Here is a 21,088-nt window from a genome sequence, read left to right as displayed (position 1 = left end):
GGAAGGGTGGTGCTGGGAAAAGGCCGAGAGGAAAAAGTACGAGCTAGGTTTGTCGTGACTCAACTCACCCAGTTCATTCTCAGAACCAGACTGCATACATCGTCTTAAAGGTGACAGCAACTTCTGTCACTCTTATCTATTAGAGAGAAACTAACCGCTGTTTTGTGGTTACATAAGCAAAGCAAACACACACCTCCAGACACTTAAAACACTGTCATTGATGATGAAATAAACTCACTCCTAAAGGAGCAGCTTTCTCACAGGGCCCCTCTGGTGCCCGGTGGGGCTGTTCTCCAGAGAAGACCACGCCGGTGCTGGCAGGAAGACCAGCACGGCCACACCTGGCGGACACCATGTCCCCCTCCTGTCCTTCATTCTTCAAGCACATCCTTCCCTGGGTGAGATGACAGAGATCGTGTTTGTCCTACACTTTGTGCGGGCGGTTGTTGAGACTAGAAAGCAGCGTCCTTTCCCGTCATGGGCAGGGAAAAAGTCACCTCTAGGTCCATAATGCTAAAAGGGTCACCATTTTTCCAGATGGTTCACTTGTCACTCTAAAGCGAATTTCCATTTCCCCCTTAGGTAAGTAACACTGACGGTATCATGTATCACTTTGTCTTACTACAGGAAACCGAACGCCTCTGTAATAGTCTACCCCCCATCCCTGATGCATTTGGGATGGGTACAAAAATCCCACAAGGAAGTGAGAGGCTGAAAGTTACCTTTGGGAAACACGTTGGGTGAATGTTTGCTATATACCAAGACTATTTTGAGTCCTGAGTGGAGGTGTTTCCGTGTGTGACAGATTTTTACAATTCAAATGTGAGTGAGACATATTGGGATTAGTTTCTATTGATGGAGCACCTGCTCTGTGCTGGACTGTGTGCTCTAAAAGAAGGCCCACAGCAGCTCTGCACAGCAGAAACTGTCCTCCTGACTTCACAGATGAAACTGGGCAAAAGGTTAAGCATTTCACACTGGGATTCTCAGCTAGAAAGGAAAGCAGCCAGGATTCTGCATCTGAGAGACCTTTCCACTAGACCAGGCAGCCAGTTCCCACTTCTTAAGGGTGAGTGCCCCCAGACAACCTATTTTTAACTATTTTATTTACCTTGTGTCCCCCCCGCCCAGTGAATCAAAGGTAATTAAAACAATGTATTCTAACAAACATCTCACTAATTCACACTGACTTTCCTTAGTTAGAAATACAACACAGTTGCAACATCTGTATCTTCTGGAAGAAAGGCAGAACCACATTCATTTCTACTTTACTGTTATATGCAGGACAGATCTAAGGATCAGAGGCACTTCTGCCCCCCTACCCGCTCCACCCGTGACCAGAACATCTAGCAGTGCTGTATCTGTCCCCAGAGTAACTGCTGCCTCGTAGCTAACCCACTCCATCTCCCAGGAAGGTCCCGTGTAAAGATTAAGGACCAGATTCTGGGAAGGACAACAAGAATAAGTTTGTTTATATAATACTAGGTTTCACCTTTATTTTTAGAAACCCCCCCCAAAAAAAACCTATCAATTATCTTGCTCTCTGGGTTCAGTTTAGCATAACGCAAGCATTCCTTTATTTTCCGATCCATTATGGGGTTGGCCGCCCTGAGCTATGTCATGTTTGGTTCTAGAACAGCCAGAAGCCTGTTTTGTGACACAAATGACACATTTACCTTCAGAACATTTGGAAAGCTATATTATTTGAGGTGCTGAATAAAATATTCACAAATTGCCCATTTGGCTTTTCTTAAGAGACTATAGAGTGGTCATATTAACCGCCACATAATATACTAATACTCATTGCTCCGTCAGTCTAGATAGGCAGGATTCATTCAATAAAATATAGGATTTCAGGAGTTCCCACGGTAGCACAGTGGTTAAGGATCCAACATTGTCTCTACGGTGGCTCGGGGTGGGTCCTCAGTCCAACCCCTTGGGTTAAGGATCCGCCACGGCTACAGATACAACATAGGCTGCAGCTGCAGCTCTGATTTGATCCCTGAACCAGGAACTTCCATATCCCGAAGGTATGCCCCAAAAGGAAAAGAAAGTGTCGGATTTCAAAAAAAAAAAAAAGAAAAGAAAACCCTTGACTTCTCTCTCTGAGCACACTTCGACTACGAATTGGAGATGGAGTCATTAGTTCATATTAAAGAAAAGAGACAGTCTCAAGACAAACAACTCCTGTATTAAGTTACCATTTGGGGAGAGTGTCAGACAGCGGTTTAAGAAAACAGTGGGGAAAATCAATGTGAGAGAAGTGGAAGTGTCACAGTCGTAGCTTTGAGCAATTTCCGTATCTATCTGCTGTCTCCTCCGGAAAGTTTGTGGATGGCTGTACGTTTCCAGTAAAAATCAACTCCACTCCAGATTCTCTTTAACCACAGGTCACACTGTCACCTTGAGTACCAGTCTGCCCATTTAATCACACAATGACCACTGAATAAACTGGCCACAGCAAGGACCGATGCAATGCTATAATTAACTCCTCTGCGAATAACTTTCATTGACTCAGGCCAAAGGAGGATCACAAATTAAGATAACAGAAAACTGGGTCTTGACTCGTGATTGAATTCTTTCAGCGTGTCCTCAATGTCTGCATTGATCAGACAAGTGTTCCACAGATCCAAGCCCCGCAATGTATTCCATCCACTTTGTTTTCCTGAGCGACAGGGTCTGCTGTTGTGTTCCTCGCGTTATTGACTTATTGGCGGTGGGGCTTGTGAGGAGAGCAGCAGGAAAGTGTGGAACAGACAATCACTATTATAGTGCTGGGACCCTGGGAGCAGATCTTTAATCTACTCGATAAGGAGAGGCTCCAGTTCAATTAAAGAGGAGCACAATTACTGCACTCTACTACGCGATGATAAGGAACTAGGTGAACGAGAAGAGCGTATTTCTTATACCTGCCCTCAAGAAATTTATAATTTAGAAAGGGAACAGAGAGAAATGAGCACACATCATAGGCCGAAGTACTGTGCTAGGTACTGGCCATCATTTTTCACGGTCCCATTAAATTCTCATCAACCTTCGCAGAATGAGCCACTGATCCCCTTTTAGAGAGGAAGCAGCAAAGTCTATTAAAGGAGAATATTATTCAGCCCCATGTTACAGCGTATGTCAGAATATCCTTGCTTCTTTAAATTGAAGGGTTCCCTTCCTTTTTCGGGCCAAATAGTATTCCATGTTTTAAAATGTCACATGGTATTTTTTCCATTCATCCATCAGTGGCTATTGGGTTATTTCCACCTATTGGCTACTGTGAATAGAACTGCTATAAACATGGGTGTGCAAATCTCTCTTTGAGATGCTGCTTTCTTGTGGATGAATTACCCACTGGTGGGACTATTGGATCATACTGCAATTCTACCCGTAATTTTTTTGAGGACCTGATGTATTGCTTTTCACAGTGGCAGTGCCACTTTACATTCCCAGCAACAGTGTACAAGGATTCCCATTTCTCCATGTCCTCAGCAAAACTTGCTATTTTGTTTTCGATAGTAGCCTTCATAACGGGTATGAGGGGATATCTTGTTGTAGGATTAATTTGCATTTTTCTAATGGCTGAACATCTTTTTATATACTTCTCGGCCACTTGCATATCATCTTTGGAGAAATTTCAAGTTCTTTGTCCATTGTCTAAGGGGAACTCTTTGTTTGTTGTAATTATTGAGTTGCACACAGCGACTGTTTTTTAGTTATGCTATAAAACATTTCAGGCATTCAGAACATAAAAAACAACCTGAGGAACATTCCATACCTACAATTCCACCTAAAAAAGAAAACCTAACTAGTGTATTTGAAGTTTCCAACGTCCTCCTCAACTGAGTTCCCTTTCATGCTCTACCACCCACCAAGAGAACTAATATCCAGACTCTGGAGTTTATCATTTCTTTTTGTCTTTTCTATTTTTATTTTTTTTAGGACCGCACTTGCAGCATATGGAAGTTCCCAGGCTAGGGGTCAAATTGGAACTGCAGCTGCCTGCCTACACCACAGCCACGGCAACACCAGATCCTTAACCCACTGAGCGAGGCCAGGGATCAAACCTGCATCCTCATGGATACTAGGCAGATTTGTTTCCACTGAGCCACAATGGGAACTCCTGGAGTTTATTATTTCTATCATGTTTTATACATGTAATAAACATCTGTATGTCCATATCTATTATAATATAGCATATTTTACTGGCTTTAAAACTCAACAGAAATTGTTGTTTATATTTTGGAAGTTTCCCTGTGGCACAGTGGGTCAAGGACCTGGTGTTGCTGCAGCTGCAGCGCAGGTTCCATCTCTGGCCCAGGAACTTAAACATCCTGCATGTGCAGCTGAAAAATAACTCGTCTTTATATCCTTTTGCAACTCCATTTACTATGTTTGTGAGAGTCACTTTTTTTTTTTTTTTGGCTGCATCTGTGGCATATGGAAGTTCCCAGGCTAGGTGTCGAATAGGAGCTGCAACTGCCGGCCTACACCGCAGCCACAGCAGTGTGGAATCCGAGCCACATCTGCAAACTACATCACAGTTCACGGCAATACCAGATACTTAACCCACTGAGCAAGGCCAAGGATCGAACCTACAACTTCGTGGATACTAGTCAGGTTTGTTACTGCTGAGCCAAGACAAGAACTTCCAGATTCATTCTTCTTGATATACGTAGTCTCGATTTATTCATTTTCATCATTCTATAGCGGTAGTTCTCAAACTTTTTAGCCTTAGGATTCATTTACCTTCTTACCAATTAATGAAGACGCTGAAGAGCTTTGGTTTAAGTGGGTTAAATTAACATATGCCATATCAGAAAAAAACACTGAGAAAAATTTGAATACATATATTAATTTAAAATAAGAATCAAATCCATTATATACATGTTAACATATGCAACATATTTTATGATTATCATATTTTTCAATTAAAAAACTATGAGAAGAGTGGCACTGTTTTGCATTTTTGCACATCTCTTTGATGTCTGGCTTAATAGAAGACAGTTGGCTCCTGCACCTATTTCTGCATTCAGTCTATTGCTATTATAACATGCAGGCTCTGCAAAACTCCACTGTACTGAATGAGAGTGAAAAAGTGAAAGAGGTCTTAGTTGAGCTATTAAGTGAGTTTTGACATGGGAATGTCCTGAGTCTCCAGAATCCCAAGGGGGTCTCTAGACCACACTTTGAGAATCATTGTTCCTTAGAATTTCATTAAAGTAAACAGACTACAAAAATTTTTATGTTATGTCAGTATTCAATTTTTTTTCTTTTATTACTCATGCGGTTACAAACACCTGCAGGTATCTCTTTTGGCATATGTTTGCGCATAATATGTGCAAAGTAGTAGAACTATAGGGTTTTGGTGTATAGACATCCTCAACTATAGTAGTTATTGCCAAACTGCTCTCTAAGATTTAAAAATTGCAATCATATCAAACATCTTTTCCAACCACAATGCTATGAAATTAGAAATCGATTACAAAAAAACTGTAAAAAACACAAACATGTGGAGGCTAAACAATGTTACTAAACAACCAATGCATCACTGAAGAAATCACAGATCAAAAATACCTAGAGACAAATGACAACTAAAACACAACGATCCCAAACCTCTGGGATGTAGCAAAAACAGTTCTAAGAGGGAAGTTCACAGCAATGCAGTCTTATCTCAGGAAACAAGAGTCCCAAACAACCTAACCATAAACCTAAAGCAACTAAAGAAAGAAGAAAAAGTAAAACCTAAAGTTAGTATAAGGAAAGAAATTATAAAGACTAGAGAGCATGAATACATGAAAGAGACTAAAAAAACCAATAGAAAAGATCAATGAAACTGAAAGTTAGCTCTCTGAAAAGATAAACAAAAGTAATAAATCTTTAACCAGATTCATCAAGAAAAAAAGGGAGAGGACTCAAGTCAAAATTAGAAATGAAAAAGGATACGTTAAAACTGACACTACAGAAATGCAAAAGATCATAAGAGACTACTACAAACAACTATATGCAAATAAATGGACAACCTAGAAGAAATGGAAAAAATTTTTAGAAAGGTACAATCTTCCAAGACTAAACCAATAAGAAATACATAATATGAACAGACCAATCACAAGTACTGGAATTGAAACAGTGAGTTAAAAACTTTCAACAACAAAAGTCCGGGACCAAATGGCTTCATAGGTAAATTCCATCAAACATTTGGAGAAGAGTTAACACCTATTCTTCTGAAACTCTTCCAAAAAGCTGCAGAGGAAGGAACATTCCCAAGCTCATTCTATGATGCCACCATCACCCTGATACCAAAACCAGAAAAAGATACCACAAAAAATAAAGTTACCAGACCAAGATCACTGATGAACATAGACACAAAAGTCCCCAACAAAATACTGGCAAACGGAATCCAACGAACAACAACAAAAATAACCCAATCAAAAAATGGACAGAAGATCTAAACAGACATTTCTCCAGTGAAGGCATACAGACGGGCAAAAAACACATGGAAAGATGCTCAACATCACTAATTATTAGAGAAATGCAAATCCAAACTACAATGAGGTATCAGCTCACACCAGTCAGAACAGCCATCATCAAAAAGTCTACAAACAATAAATGATAGAGAGGGTGAGGAGAAAAAGGAACCCTCCTACACTGTTGGTGGAATGTAAATTGGTACAATCACTATTGGAGAACAGTATGGGAGTTCCTTAAAAAACAAAAAATATAACTATCATATGATCCAGCAATCGCACTCCCGGGCATCTATCCTTAGAAAACCATAATTCAAAAAGATACATGCACCCCAATGTTCATAGCAGCACTATTCCCAATAGCCAAGACATGGAAACAACCTAAATGTCCACTGACAGAGGAATGGAATAAAGACGTAGTACATGTACACAATGATTCGGCCACAAAAAGAATAATGCCACATGCAGCAACATGGATGGGCTGAGAGGCTACCATACTAAGTGAAGTAAGTCAGAGAGAGACAAATATCATATGACGTCACTTCAATGTGGAATATGTACAAAAATGATACAAATGCACTTTTTATAAAACATAGACTCACAGATTTTTTTCTTTCTTTTTTTTTTTTTTTTGTCTTTTTGGGGCTGCACCCACAGCGTATGGAGGTTCCCCAGCTAGGGGTTGAACTGGAACTGTAGCTGCCGACCTACACCATAGTCACAGCAATGCCAGATCACAGCAACGCTGGGGTCTTTAAGCCACTGAGCAGGGCCAGGGATTGAACCTATGTCCTCATAGATGCTAGTCTGATTCGTTTCCACTGAGCCACAATGGGAACTCCTTTTTTTTTTTCTTCCAGATTTCAAAAACAAACTTATGGTTACCAAAGGGAAAACATGGAGGGTGATAAATTAAGAGTTTGGGATTAACATATATACACTACTATATATAAAATAGATAACTAATAAGGACCTACTGTATAGCACAGGGAACTCTACTCAAAATTCTGTAATAACCTATGAGGGGAAAGAATCTGAAAAGAATGAATACATGTACACATATAACTGACTCGCTTTGCTGTACACCTGAAACTAACACAACATTGTAAAGCAACTATATTCCAATTTAAAAAAGGAAAAATTATGATAGTAGCAAAGTTCTTTAAAAAAGCCCTCTAGGAGTTTCCTTGTGGTACAGTGGGTTAAGGATCTGGCATTTGTCATTGCAGTGGCTGGGGTCACTGCTGTGGGGTGGGTTCGATTCCTGGACCGAGATCTTCCACATGCCACAGGCACAGCCAAAAAATAAATAAAAATGAACTTGAAAAGTTTCATCAAGGTTATCTCTAGGACATGGGAAATGTGACTATAACTTTAAAAATTTTGAACTATAACTAGGAGTTCCCGTCATGGTGCAGTGGTTAACGAATCCGACTAGGAACCATGAGGTTTCGGGTTCAATCCCTGCCCTTGCTCTGTGGGTTAAGGATCCGGCTTTGCTGTGGGGCAGGTTGCAGATGCGGCTCGGATCCCATGTTGCTGTGGTTGTGGTGTAGGCCAGCGGTTATAGCTCCGATTAGACCCCTAGCCTGGGAACCTCCATATGCCACAGGAGCGGCCCAAGAAATAGCAAAAAGACAAAAAAAAAAAAATTTGAACTATAACTAATAGTATGGAATTGTATCTTTTATCTGGAGGAAGGTCTTCAGAACAAAAAACGGTGCTTCTTAGCAGTAGAAATAGTAAAACAAAACAAAGCAAACCTCCCCCCCCCCAAAAAAAAAAACACTCTCAAAGACAAATTCTGGCAGAGCTCATTCAAGTAATTCTAGGGAAGAAACACACCTCTCTCTCTCTCCATCCACTTCAACAGCCAGTTCCACCATGTGCTGAATTCAGCTGGGTGACTTCAGGGCACATACGTCACCTCCTGGGTCCCATGTCCTCATGGGTAAGGTGGTGATAGCTCATGAGTCTATGGATGAAAACACTGTCTTCAAGAAGATTCCAGTCTCTTTGGGTACATGACACACACAAAGCAACAGAGGCAAATAGGTGAAGTCCGCAAGGATTTCTGAAGGAATTGCAGTTCCAAAGAGAGAAAACTCCATGGAGAAATGGGGCTCAGAGCTGGGCACTGGAATTGGACAGGAAGGGTAAGACTGGGGTAGGGAAATGATGTGGAAAAGTTCCCCTTTCTGATAGCTTGGTCAGCGATATTTGGAGGGGGTAGCTAGCTTCACGAGAAATGCTGTGGCTGATGACATTTCCATTGAGAACCCTAAATTTAGAAGGCATCGAGTAAGGGCACAGCCACTCTATGCTGCTAGAGGAAGAGGCACATCTGGATCTGGTCACCTTTTGCTGGAAGATGACTGCAATATCCGAGACTCCTTCCACTACATCTCATTAGAATTCACTTTTATTGGGAAGAAAAATTATTTCCATTAAAAATAACTGGGTCCTGAGAGTTCCCTGGTGCTCTGGTAGTTAGAACCTGGCATTTTTACTGCTGTGGTCCAGGTTCACTCCCTAGCTTGGGACCTATGATCCCAAAGCAAGGTGCTCAGAAAAAAAAAAAAAAAAAGGCAACCCACCCCCAAAATCAAATCCAATGCCATCATGATTTATTTGAATCCCCTCTTGAGAAGTAAATCTGTCATGTTACCTAGAATGGACATTAAAGCAGAGTAGTTATTTGTTTGCATATCGTAGAGGTAAAACCTCTCTGAGTGATGCATCTACAGGCTACTTTGGGGAACTTCTCTCTCAGACAATATAAATTGAGATGGATAAAGCAATCCTCTGAAACAGATTGCTAGACAGAAGAATATTTACCAAACTGCAATTCTGTGCTGTCATTTGGAGGGGAGAAAAAGACATCGATTGTTGTGCACGTATATCAAAAATAAGCATCGAAGTGGCATTTAAGGGGTTCCAAAGTAAATTTGATTTGCTTTAAGAGTCATAGATTAATTTGGTTGTACATCTATAAAAGTAATAAAACTCATTAAGTATTAAAAAAAGAATAGTATATTAAACCAATTTTATAACATTACAGTGATATTTTTTAAGTGGATTAAATAGAGGGTATGATTTGGATGGAAGGAAATATTCCATGCAAACGGGAATCAAAAGAAAGCTGGAGTAGCAATACCCACATCAGACAAAATAGACCTTAAAATGAAGAACGTTTTAAGAGACAAGGAAGGACATTACATAATGATCAAAGGATCAATCCAAGAAGAAGATACAACAATTTTAAGTATCTATGCACCCAACATAGGTTCACCACAATATATAAGGCAACCTCTAACATCCTTAAAAGGACAAATCAACAACAACACAGTAACAGTGGGGGACTTTAACACCCCCCTTTACAGCAATGGACAGACCATTCAGACAGAAAATCAGTAAGGAAACACAGGCCCTGAATGAAGCATTAGACCAGATGGACTTAATAGATATTTATAGGACATTCCATCCAAAAGCAACAGATTACACATTCTTCTCAAGTGCACATGGAACATTCTCTAAGACTGATCACATCCTGGGCTACAAATCAAGCCTTGGTAACTAGAAAACTGAAATCATGTCAAGCATCTTTTCCAACCACAATGCTATATGACTGGAAATCAACAAGAAAAACTGCACAAAAACATAAAGAGAGGGTATGGTTTAAGAATGACCTCTTTATTTATGAAACATTATAGTTAGAATTACTATCTTCTTGTTATCTCCTCTTACTTTATGCTTTAAAACCAACCAACACTATGAGATATATAAACAGGCAAATTCACAAACACAGGAGAATAATGATTACCAGGGCATGATGGGAGTATCAGGGCCTTACTGCTTAGTGTGTTCAGAATTTGTTTGGGATGATGAAAAAGTTCTGGAAATTGGTCGTGGTGACGGCTGCACAACATGGTGAATCTGATTAATGCCACCAAATCATACACTTAAAACGGTTAAAACAGTAAATGACATGCTATGTATATTTTTACCACAATAAAAAGCAACCAATAATGTATTCCCAAATTTGCCAACAATCATAAATATTCTTGAAATCTCATTCCTCATCTGTTTCCTTTCCTGCTTCCTAGACAGACTGTTCCACGCTTTTTCTCCTTATTCTCTGAAACCACAACTCTGCCTTCTTTTTTAGCAGATGAGCTTATTTATTTTAACGAGAACCTGGAAGCCACATGACATGAATTTGTTCAACTCCATCCCCTCTGGTTCGGCTTACCTCTTCTCCACCTCCCCTGCCCGAATGCCCTGTGTGTGACTGCAGCCCTGGCCACATCCCTGACCTATTCTTTCCCTCCACCTCATCATCCTTGTGGCTTCAGCCTCTCCCCTCCATCATGTGTCCCATCCTCTGACCACATCTGACTTCACTTCTCCTGCAGATGTGGCCTGGGGGCTTCTCCTTCCCCAGGAAGCTTCCCTTCCCCACCTTCCATCAGCTTCTCTATCCTCTGCCACTTGGCTTCTGCTGCCCACCACTTTGCTGCCCTTGCTCTGCCCAGTTTCCAGATCCACTGCCTCATCTTGGTCTTCCTCCTTGATGTCACACAAACACGGCTGACTCCCCTCTCTCCCTCCTTTTGTTTTTCCCTCTCTGTGGCCGAGCTTCAGGCTCCTTGGATGGTTCCACTTCCTTTTCCTAAATTTATGGAACATGTCCAGCTTTTGTCCTGACTCCTTTCTGGCTAACCTCACCCATGTTGATGGCTTTGTTGACCCTCTAATTAGCGGTAACTTCACAAAGTACATCTTTTGGACCGGAACTTGCACGTCCTTCTGTCCCATACCTTTAACTCCATGCCAACCTCTCCACTGTTATTCCACCAGCTCCTCAAGCACAGCCAAGATAAATACGAATCCTTCCTTTTCCTCAACGCCCATCTCTCTCCTCTCTCTTTTGTCTCGATCAATGGAATTACCATCTACTTCATCTTCCAACCTATAAATATTGGAATCAACTGTGAGTGCTCCTTTATTTTCATCTCTTACAGCCATCTCTTGTGTGACAAGACCCAAACATTTTATCTGATGATTTCTTCTGTATTTTACTCTTCAATCCTTTAGCTTGAGAACTTTAGCTCTTTCCCCTAGATCATTGCAATAGATTCCTAATTAGTACTGACCCCTTTTCTTTGCAGGCTGTCTATTCCTCTTCCACTGGAGCCATAAGGAATGTCTCTCCAAATCTTTTCCTTGTTGAAAAATGTGAAGTACCTTCTCTTTGCCTAAAGTCCAGACTCAAAAGCCACCTGACTTATTCATTATGGACAAACTGATAAACTTTAAGGGAATTCAACTTTAGCTAAAGATGAAGATTAAACCAGTCATTTAAAAATATTTTGGTTTCTTAAAACATGCTCTTGTAAATAGTTCTGAATTTGTTTTAAAGACCCTTAAGCAAACCAAAGCTTCCATCACACAACTAGTAAGATGAAAACAGACATATACTGTTATTTTTTTAAAGAAAAAAAAGCTTAGTAAACATATGGAGGAGATATATGCAGAAACCCACAACTGATTTAATTTGCAAAACCACAGCTTTAGCTCAACTAAAGTAAAGATGACTTAGATAAAATACAACCAGAAAACTGAGATAAAAGATATGGGGTAAATAAGTTAAGCTGCTGATTTAGCAAGGAAGCATCAGGGGTACTGCATAGGTCTGAGAAAGTGCTTTGGACAGGAAAGCTGATGGATTGACTCCAGGGAGCCCGCAAGAGTGAACTGTTCTCAGGAACTCCCCGCCTGCTGGAAGAGTGTCATCTACTGGATCGTGTCCCCTTTGCTCATGAGGACACCTCCTGTCACCCAGTTTCAGGAGGAGAAGCGAGATCTTTAGGTTGATGTTGAATTTTCGAGGTTGGTGTGGGTGATCTCACGCATTAAGGCTGTTAGAGCCAGAGTTAATGGAAGCCACAAGGCCTTCCCTGTGGTCTCATCTCCATCATCAATCAGCTGTGACACCCTAAATATCTCCTCTGAGACCCAAGATCTCTGCCTTGAAAATGAGGGGTCCAGAAAGAAGTGTTCATCTTTGCACTTGCTAAATTTCTACACTTTACTATTTTTATTTCAATATTATTAAGATAGGGAAAAATGCTTTGAGATGCTTTTCATCCTTAGGATGAAAGAAAAGGGGAAAGACTATTTAAAAATTGACTAGTGGTATTATTCCTTTTCCAGTAAACTATTCTTCAGCACAGCGAGGCACGTTCCCCCGATGTGGCCCCTGTGGAAGTTAAAAGGAGGAATGAGAGTGACAGCCTGGGGACCTGGGCTGCGGGTGGGTGGAAAGTAATTACAGAGCCTTTCAATCTCCTTCTATGCATCTGCCTACACCTACTGAAACTGAAAGAAGCAATAAAAAGTGGTGGATTTTTAAAATAAGAAGCATGGATCCTCATTACTAAATGAAGTCACAACAGCCAGATTCCATATATCTATTTAGACAACAAATACGCATGGACCACCCACTAAGCCCAAGGCGGGTGTCAGCAAGGACAAGGGATCCGTGCCAGCCCTCACGGGGACCGTGCATCACTCAGGACTAAGAAAGGACAGGATGTGCTTTTTCTGTATCACCTGATGACCACACTCTGTTTTTTCTCGCCATGATTTTATGGTGGTGAGTGTATAGCAGATATTTTTCCTCTTTTTTCCATAAAAAGCTAGTGCTTAGTAATCTAAGAGCAGGCCAGGTTCCAGAAACGTGGCTCTAGTTCTTTGGCTCTTTACTGTTATTGTGTAGTTCTGCCATGATCTAAACTATCTTGCTTCCTTCTTCTTGTCTTTCTTGTCCAAAAGAAAGTGGGCTTCTTGAGGGCCAGGATGTTGGCCCTCTTTTCTCCCCTGCTTTCCCAAGACCTAGATTAATCACTGATCAATGATCAATAAAGGGCTTGATCAATCAATGTGTGTGGGAGTTCTTGTCCCGGCTCAGCGGCTTAAGAAACTGACACAGTGTCCATGAGCATGTGGGTTCAATCCCTGGCCTCACTCAGTGGGTTGAGGATCTGGCCTTGCCATGAGCTGTGGTGTAATTTGCAGATGTGGCTTGGATCCGGTGTGGCTGTGGCACACGTGACAGCTGCAGCTCCAATTCGACTTTAGCCCAGGAACTTCCATATGCTGCAGGTGTGGCCATAAAATACAAACAAACAATTATTATGTATGGATTGAATAAAGCCCTGTTTCATCTCCATAAAAAAATCCCATTTTCTTGAAGTTACTGGTTTTTTTGTTTGTTTGTTTTGTTTTTTGCCGCATCCACAGCACGTCTAAGTTCCTGGGTCAGTGGTCGAACCCGAGCCACAGCAGCAACCAGAGCTGCTGCAGTGACCACGTTGGATCCTTAACCTGCTGCACTGTCAGGGAACTCATCTAAGTTACTTTTTAAACCACTTCAACATGTGAAGGAAATCTCAGCGGTACTTGCATTTTTAAGAGGATCTGTGTCGCTTAAACTTCTCTTTGGCAGGAGGTCAGGAACTAGAATAAAGCAAAGTGAGCACTTGCAGGTGGCGAAACAGAGGGCATTTTGAGATCAGGCGGAAAGGAGCATTCCAAGGGCAGTCACCCTTTGATTTGCTGGGAAATCTACTCCCAAGAAAAAATAAAGTCCTCTGTACTGTTCACAGCTTCCTCCCCCGTCCAGGGCTGAATCCATAAATCCCCCAAAACTGCCCCGGGAGGACTGCACAGCAGGGGTCCATGAGGGTCAAGGGCAAGGTTAAAACAGAAGCCACAGAAAGTGTAGACACTTGGTTTCTGCTCCCAAGACAATGCACCATGGGAGTTCAGTGGTTATTTTAATTTTCCTATTTATTCATTGTATTTTCCTATTTATAGTCAACCTCTGAAATTTGCCCATTTGCTCAAATAGGACACATATATTCTATTTCTGGGGATTATTTTCCAAACCGATCCCCCCCAAAAAATATAAGTTTTTGGAGATTAAAAATAATTCTTTTCCTTTGGAAAACACTGGCAAAAGAAAAGTTTTCCTGAATAAGGATATCACTTAGAACTTTCTGGAATCTCATGCTTCAGGGGCTTGTCAAAATAACAATAATTAATCAATAAGAGACATAAAAGGGATCAGAATCTTAATTTGACTCTTACCAGGGATTCACAGATATGAAAACACACTGACAAAAAAGTGAATTATGAAGTTACCTCATGCACATATTGAAAAACACTTTTTTTTTTTTTTTTTTTTTTTTTTTGCTTTTTGGGGCCACACCAGCATATGGAGTTTCCAAGGCTAGGGGCTGAATCAGAGCTGTAGCCACTGGCCTAAGCCACAGCCACAACAACGCCAGATCTGAGCCATGTCTGTGACCTACACCACAGCTCACGGCAACGCCAGATCCTTAACCCACTGAGTGAGGCCAGGGATCAAACCTGCATCCTCATGGATTCTAGTTGGCTTCATTAACCACTGAGCCATGAAAGGAACTCCAGAAACACACACACCCAATTTAAATATATCTCACAGTCTAACAATATACCATTCTTATTTCCAGAACTACCTCCTAAAGCTGAAGTTCAAACTCCAAAGTTATTACCGAAGAATGTTAATCTGGCTGCATTTCTCATTCCTTTTTAATTAAACAAACTTTCTTCTTAAGAACTCTTTGCAAGTTACAGAAGTCAGTACGAGTGTGTGTGTGTGTGTCCATCTATGATAGAATTTGCCATATTAAAATGTTCTGCAAATGGTAACTGAGATAGAAAGGGGGAAGGAAGCCTCAAAACTCACTTCGTGGAATTAGTACCAGGGCCGGGTAACATTTTTTAAAAAATGAATCAGTAGATACAGTAGATTTTGCCAAATTTAGGCTAAGCCAAGAGGAGCATGAAAAACACAGACTAGGACATCAAACTGCCTGGGTTCAGATCTCTGCCTTGAGCAGCCCTGGGACTCTGAACCAGCTGTGTAAACTGTTTCCCCATCTGTAAAATGGGGACCATCACAGCACCCGCTAAAGTGGGTTCATAGATGTAAAGTGATCAGAGACTTGGAGGTAGAGCGAGCTCAACCTAAATTAGGTGCAGCCACGCTGCCGAGTGACACACTCCACAGAGTCACTAAATTAGGTGCAGCCACGGTGCCGAGTTACACACTCCACAGAGTCACTAAATTAGGTGCAGCCACGGTGCCGAGTTACACACTCCACAGAGTCACTAAATTAGGTGCAGCCACGGGTGCCGAGTTACACACTCCACAGAGTCACTAAATTAGGTACAACCACGGGTACCGAGTTACACACTCCACAGAGTCACTAAATTAGGTACAACCACGGTGCTGAGTTATACACTCCACAGAGTCACTAAATTAGGTACAACCACGGGTACCGAGTGACACACTCCACAGAGTCACTAAATTAGGTACAAGCACGGGTACCGAGTTATACACTCCACAGAGTCACTAAATTAGGTGCAGCCACGGGTACCGAGTTATACACTCCACAGAGTCACTAAATTAGGTACAACCACGGGTACCGAGTTACACACTCCACAGAGTCACTAAATTAGGTGCAGCCACGGGTGCCGAGTTACACACTCCACAGAGTCACTAAATTAGGTGCAGCCACGGGTGCCGAGTTACACACTCCACAGAGTCACTAAATTAGGTACAACCACGGGTACCGAGTTACACACTCCACAGAGTCACTAAATTAGGTGCAGCCACGGGTGCCGAGTGACACACTCCACAGAGTCACTAAATTAGGTGCAGCCACGGTGCCGAGTTATACACTCCACAGAGTCACTAAATTAGGTACAACCACGGGTACCGAGTTACACACTCCACAGAGTCACTAAATTAGGTGCAGCCACGGGTACCGAGTTATACACTCCACAGAGTCACTAAATTAGGTACAACCACGGGTACCGAGTTACACACTCCACAGAGTCACTAAATTAGGTGCAGCCACGGTGCCGAGTGACACACTCCACAGAGTCACTAAATTAGGTACAACCACGGGTACCGAGTTACACACTCCACAGAGTCACTAAATTAGGCGCAGCCACGGTGCCGAGTTACACACTCCTTCCCTATCTAGCAGAACACACATTTTCTCACGACGATTACTTCCTTTCTAGTTGTTTTGTGAAAAGGCGGCGGTGGCGCCTTCAAGGCGGGTCTTCCTGCTTGGGGTTGGGGAGGAGCCCCCCTCCCCCGTGGCGCCGTTTCCCCTGAACCTTGTCACCAGCATCAAGGGCAACAGGCAGTTTCACTTTCGTGTTATTCAGTCAACCTGGCTCAGGAGGAAAAACATTCAACCGGGTGAAATGAGCATCATGTGGGATTCAGGAGTCGTGGCCGGTCCCAGTTTTCCCAGAAGCAGCAACTCTTCCTCCCTCGGCCCCAATCCACCCCCGTCCCTGTGGTCTGGCAGTCAGTCACCTGCTGAGAAGGTGTGAGGAGGAGGGAGGTTCTGGACTGTTTGGAGTTGGGGTGCCCTGCCTTTTAATTCCAGGTCTGGGATGCTCTCATGGGGCGCCGCTCCCGCATCTGTGCACCCATGACCGCGTCTGATGTCAGCTCCGTGTTTCTTCTTTCCCGACGGCCAACTGTACTCTAATTGGATATTCTGTCCAAGCTGCTGGGCTTGGTTCTCATCCTCTGTTTATCTAGTTCTCTCTCGTGGCACTTTTGCAGTGCTGCATCCACCACCTCGGTTCCGTCACTCTTCACGGCTCTGACCTCCTCCTCATCACGCCCGCCTTCTTCCTGTTTGGGGTTTTCTGGTCTTTCCTCCAGGCACTCTGCCACTGCGCTGCCCAGTGTGCAGACTACACTACCTACAGCAGCTGTTTACTGAGCACTGGCTGCATGGGGGACGAGGCAGGGCTGGGCTGGAGGGGAGGCTGGGATCTTTGCCCTCCAGGAGCTCACCCTGTGGTCCAGGAGGGGGTATTATTACTGCCAAGGTGGCCCCCCATGCAGGAAGCCAGAGCAGCTCCCAGGGAGGATGTTTTAAAATAGAGCAGGGGGTGGGGAGCCTTCACAGAGGAGGTGATACCCGAGGGGTCAGCAAACAAGGATGTGATGGGAAGAGGTCCATCCTGCTCTCCAGCACATGAGCCCAGGGGAGCTGTGCAAGAGAGGCAGGTCAAGGTCAAGGCAGGGCTTGGGGTCTTGTGAGAAGGGAGGCTGGAGAGGCAGGCAGGGGACAGACCAGAAAGGACCTGGCAAGCCAGGCCAAGGGTCTGCATCTTACTTTGTAGGTGACAAGGAGCAAGGTAGAAAACTGTGGTCAGATTTCTGTTTTCATCAGGTCCTTCGCTCAGCAGAGTGGAGGGGGGTGGAGGCTAGAGGCTCCACCTCGGAAAATAAAGGTGAAACGTTATAACGCCTAAATACTTGTGCGAGGCTGTACTTCCAAAGATGGCTGCATGAGCATCACACCGCCCCGTGATCTTGGCCAGCCTGGGACTTGCTTTGACCAGCAGAGCCCAACAGAAAGGATGCTCAGGGAATTCTTGGTTTGTTCCTTAAAAGGTTTGAGGCTTCGCGTGTTGGGAACACTCACTCTAGGATCTAATCACCATGAAAGGAAGCCCAAGGTAGCCTCATAGAAAGGGAGGGAGCAGGGTGGTCCCCTCGTCCAGACATACCCACCAAGCGCCATACATATGAGTGACCCCTCTCGGATCTGTCCACAACCTCATGAGACCCCAAGTGATGCTATGAGCAGCAGAACCAGCCCAAATGCCAGATCCACAGAAATGAGCCAATACAATGGTGCTGTATTGAGCCACTAAGTTTTGGAGAAGCCTGTTACATGGTGACTGGTATCCAAACCAATACTCTAGGCCAAATAAGTCATATGCCGCAGCCTTGCCAAGTTCAGGACAATAACAAGGACCCTCTTCCCACATGTGTTAAGTTGTACTTCCCTTAATTACTAAGTACCAAATCTTATTTCCGACTTATGTCCCACTTCACCGATTAGTGCTCAAGCTTTTCAAAAAGCGGTTCTTAGAAAATATAATCCTGATTCCATCTTGCAAAACGCTAAGAAAATGTGGCGTGCGGATTAAAATTCCCTGGAATTCAGTCTGAACTTTCCTACTGGTAGTTTTTAGACAAATATCCAAACAATTATGTGTCTCACGTTGGGGCCCTGCAACATGTTTGGTGGTTCTTTACATAATTTGCTTCCTTAGCTGTATTGCTAAGTATCTTGAGATAGATCAGCACTTGAGTCATCAGTGTGGTCTCTCTTGGTGTCTAGATATTTAGATCCAGAGGTATAGACTATTTTTCCTCAGGAAAACATCTACAATATTTTTCCCGGGGAAAACTGATTTTATGTATGTAAATGAAGATACGTTCTCTCTGTTCTTAACACTTCTAGACTGCTTTCAGAAGAGAAGGGCTTGCCTTTCTTCCTTTCGCTTCTATTGAACTGATAAAATTCAAATATAAGGTTATGTGTTGACATGTCTCTTTTTCAGCATCACTAATGGTGAACTGTGAATGGATAAGTTTGCCTTCATCAATTTCTAAAATTATGTGCTGGCTTACGCTTAGCAATACTGGCAATTTGGGGTTAAGTAAATTGCATTTATTTATTTTTTTTAGGGCCACACCCATAGCATATGGAGGTTCCCAGGCTAGGGGTCAAATTGGAGCTACAGTTTCTGGTCTACGCCACAGCCACAGCAATGCCAGATCCAAGCTACGTCTACAACCCACACCACAACCCAAGGCAACGCTGGATCCTTAACCCACTGAGCAAGGCTAGGGATGAACCTGCAACCTCATGGTTCCTAGTCGGATTCATTTCCACTGCACTACAACAGGAACTCCCTATTATATTTTAATAAGTAACACAAAGCCTTTCCTACTGCTCACATGGCTTTCTTTCCTAAAGTACTTTTCCTTACAGATCACAAGCGTGCTATAAATAATAACGAATCTCAATGTCCAGGAACTAGAAAAGAATTCCGGTAGTAAAATCCTTCTTTATATTGGAATTGAGAAAGGAGGGTTAAAGGACTTTGTGTTGCACCTCTGGCAAATATTTAAGCTAACTCTGCTTCCGAAGTTGGAATTATGCAAGTTATTTCTCACCAAATTATTTCGACATTAAAAGGATTTTTAGAAAACAATCTAGGATTGGTTTGGTAGCATGCAAGAAGTGCAGTAACTCAAGTTCGTCCTAGGAAAGAGTTTATTTGTGGTCACTGTTCATATCACTCCATCTGTAGCCTAAACATGTCCCAAGATGCTCATGTGTCTTTCTTTTCAAATGACTGATGCAGAAGGATGAAAAGAGTTCCCAATCTTAGAGGGGAGAAGATGCTATCCAGCTGCTATGGCTTCTGATCTTACCTGCCAGAAACAAAGCCCACTGAGGAAATCACGCTGTTCTTTTTTGGGGAACCTGCCTTTTGAGAACCCTTGGTTGTTACTGCATTTCTGTACCACCACCATCATGAACACCGCAGAAGAAAACAGTGTGTTACTGCCGTTCTGTGAGGTCTTCATCTGTAGAATCCCAAGGGCCACTGAGTGGTTTCAGCATCTGGGTGACTGCACTCCTGTTTACTGGTGAAGCGTTACACATTTCAGGGTCGGTAATATTTTCCAGTCTACGCCCATGTTTGTGAATGGGCTAACGCACAGCCTGGGAGCCATGAAATGTAGCCACCCAGATGCTGTGCAGCGTCCTGGTGTGACTGGAATGGGTAAATATCAAAAGAACGACCCTCAACCCCCCAAAATAGGTATAAAATATTAAGATCAAGAGGGGTCCTAGTGCACCTACCTCCAGCTCACTCATCTCACAGTCAATATGGCAAAGCAGGAATGAGATCGCAGATCTCCCAGCCCCCATGTCTGTCTGCACCCTTTCTATCTGCCTTCACTGCTGGATGTTGAGAAAGACTGGCACAGCCATGAAAAAGGTGGGCAAAGGCAGGGGGAACCGTGCCTGTGATGCCAGAGCTGCTCTCCAGTCTCTCCTGCTGAGAAGGACCGCCTACTCTGGATTTTTATATCCTGGGTACCAACTCCCAAATGTCCTCATTTACTGCAAGGGAGCTAGCAAGCCAGGCAGAGGGACTGGAACCCAGACCTTGGGACGGGGTAGGAGGAAGGCGGCAGGTCACTAATCTAGACTCTGGTCAAACAGGAGTCAATGTGCCCAGAGGTGATGATGTACTTGGCCCCACAGACCACTTCTTAGTCAGATCCCCCAAATCCACCTTGAGAATATGGACGGGGAGTTCCCTTTGTGGCTCATTAGGTTAAGAACCCGACTAGGATCCCTGAGGATGTGGGTTTGACCCCTGGCTTTGCTCGATGGTTAAGGACCCGGCATTATGGTGAACGGTGGTGTAAGTTGCAGACATGGCTCAGATCTGGCGTTGCTGTGGTTGTGGTATAGGCTGGCGGCTACAGCTCCAATTCCGCCCTGGGAATTTCCATATGCTGCAGGTGCAGCCCTAAGAAGACAAAAAAAAAAAAAAAAAAAAAAGAATATTGGCAAAAATTACAGTGCTAAGGGCTCTTAGCACTAATGAGTAGGCCCTGGAAAAGCTGATATTCATCACCAGAATCCTTCCTGCTGGCAAGGGAGCAAAAT

At 43.1% G+C, this 21,088-nt stretch overlaps 1 protein-coding gene across 11 annotated transcripts in view; it reads right to left on the bottom strand.

Annotated features, from left to right (window-relative positions):
- Positions 1–21,088, bottom strand: part of PRKCQ (protein kinase C theta) — a 153,941-nt gene that overhangs the window by 121,141 nt on the left and 11,712 nt on the right. Inside the window, exon 1 of one of the 11 annotated variants that reach the window (XM_021065017.1) lies at positions 16,897–20,977. The exons of 9 other annotated variants lie outside the window; for them this stretch is intronic. The gene's annotated coding sequence lies outside the window, so the exon portion shown is untranslated. Of the gene's footprint in view, positions 1–16,896; positions 20,978–21,088 lie in introns of those variants that run through there. One more of the 11 variants, XM_021065024.1, reaches the window with a different exon arrangement.

Source organism: Sus scrofa, chromosome 10 (assembly GCF_000003025.6).
Source record: "Sus scrofa isolate TJ Tabasco breed Duroc chromosome 10, Sscrofa11.1, whole genome shotgun sequence".
NCBI lineage: Eukaryota > Metazoa > Chordata > Mammalia > Artiodactyla > Suidae > Sus > Sus scrofa.
Note: the sequence above shows the minus strand (reverse complement) of the source record. Positions and strands in the feature narration are given on the sequence as shown.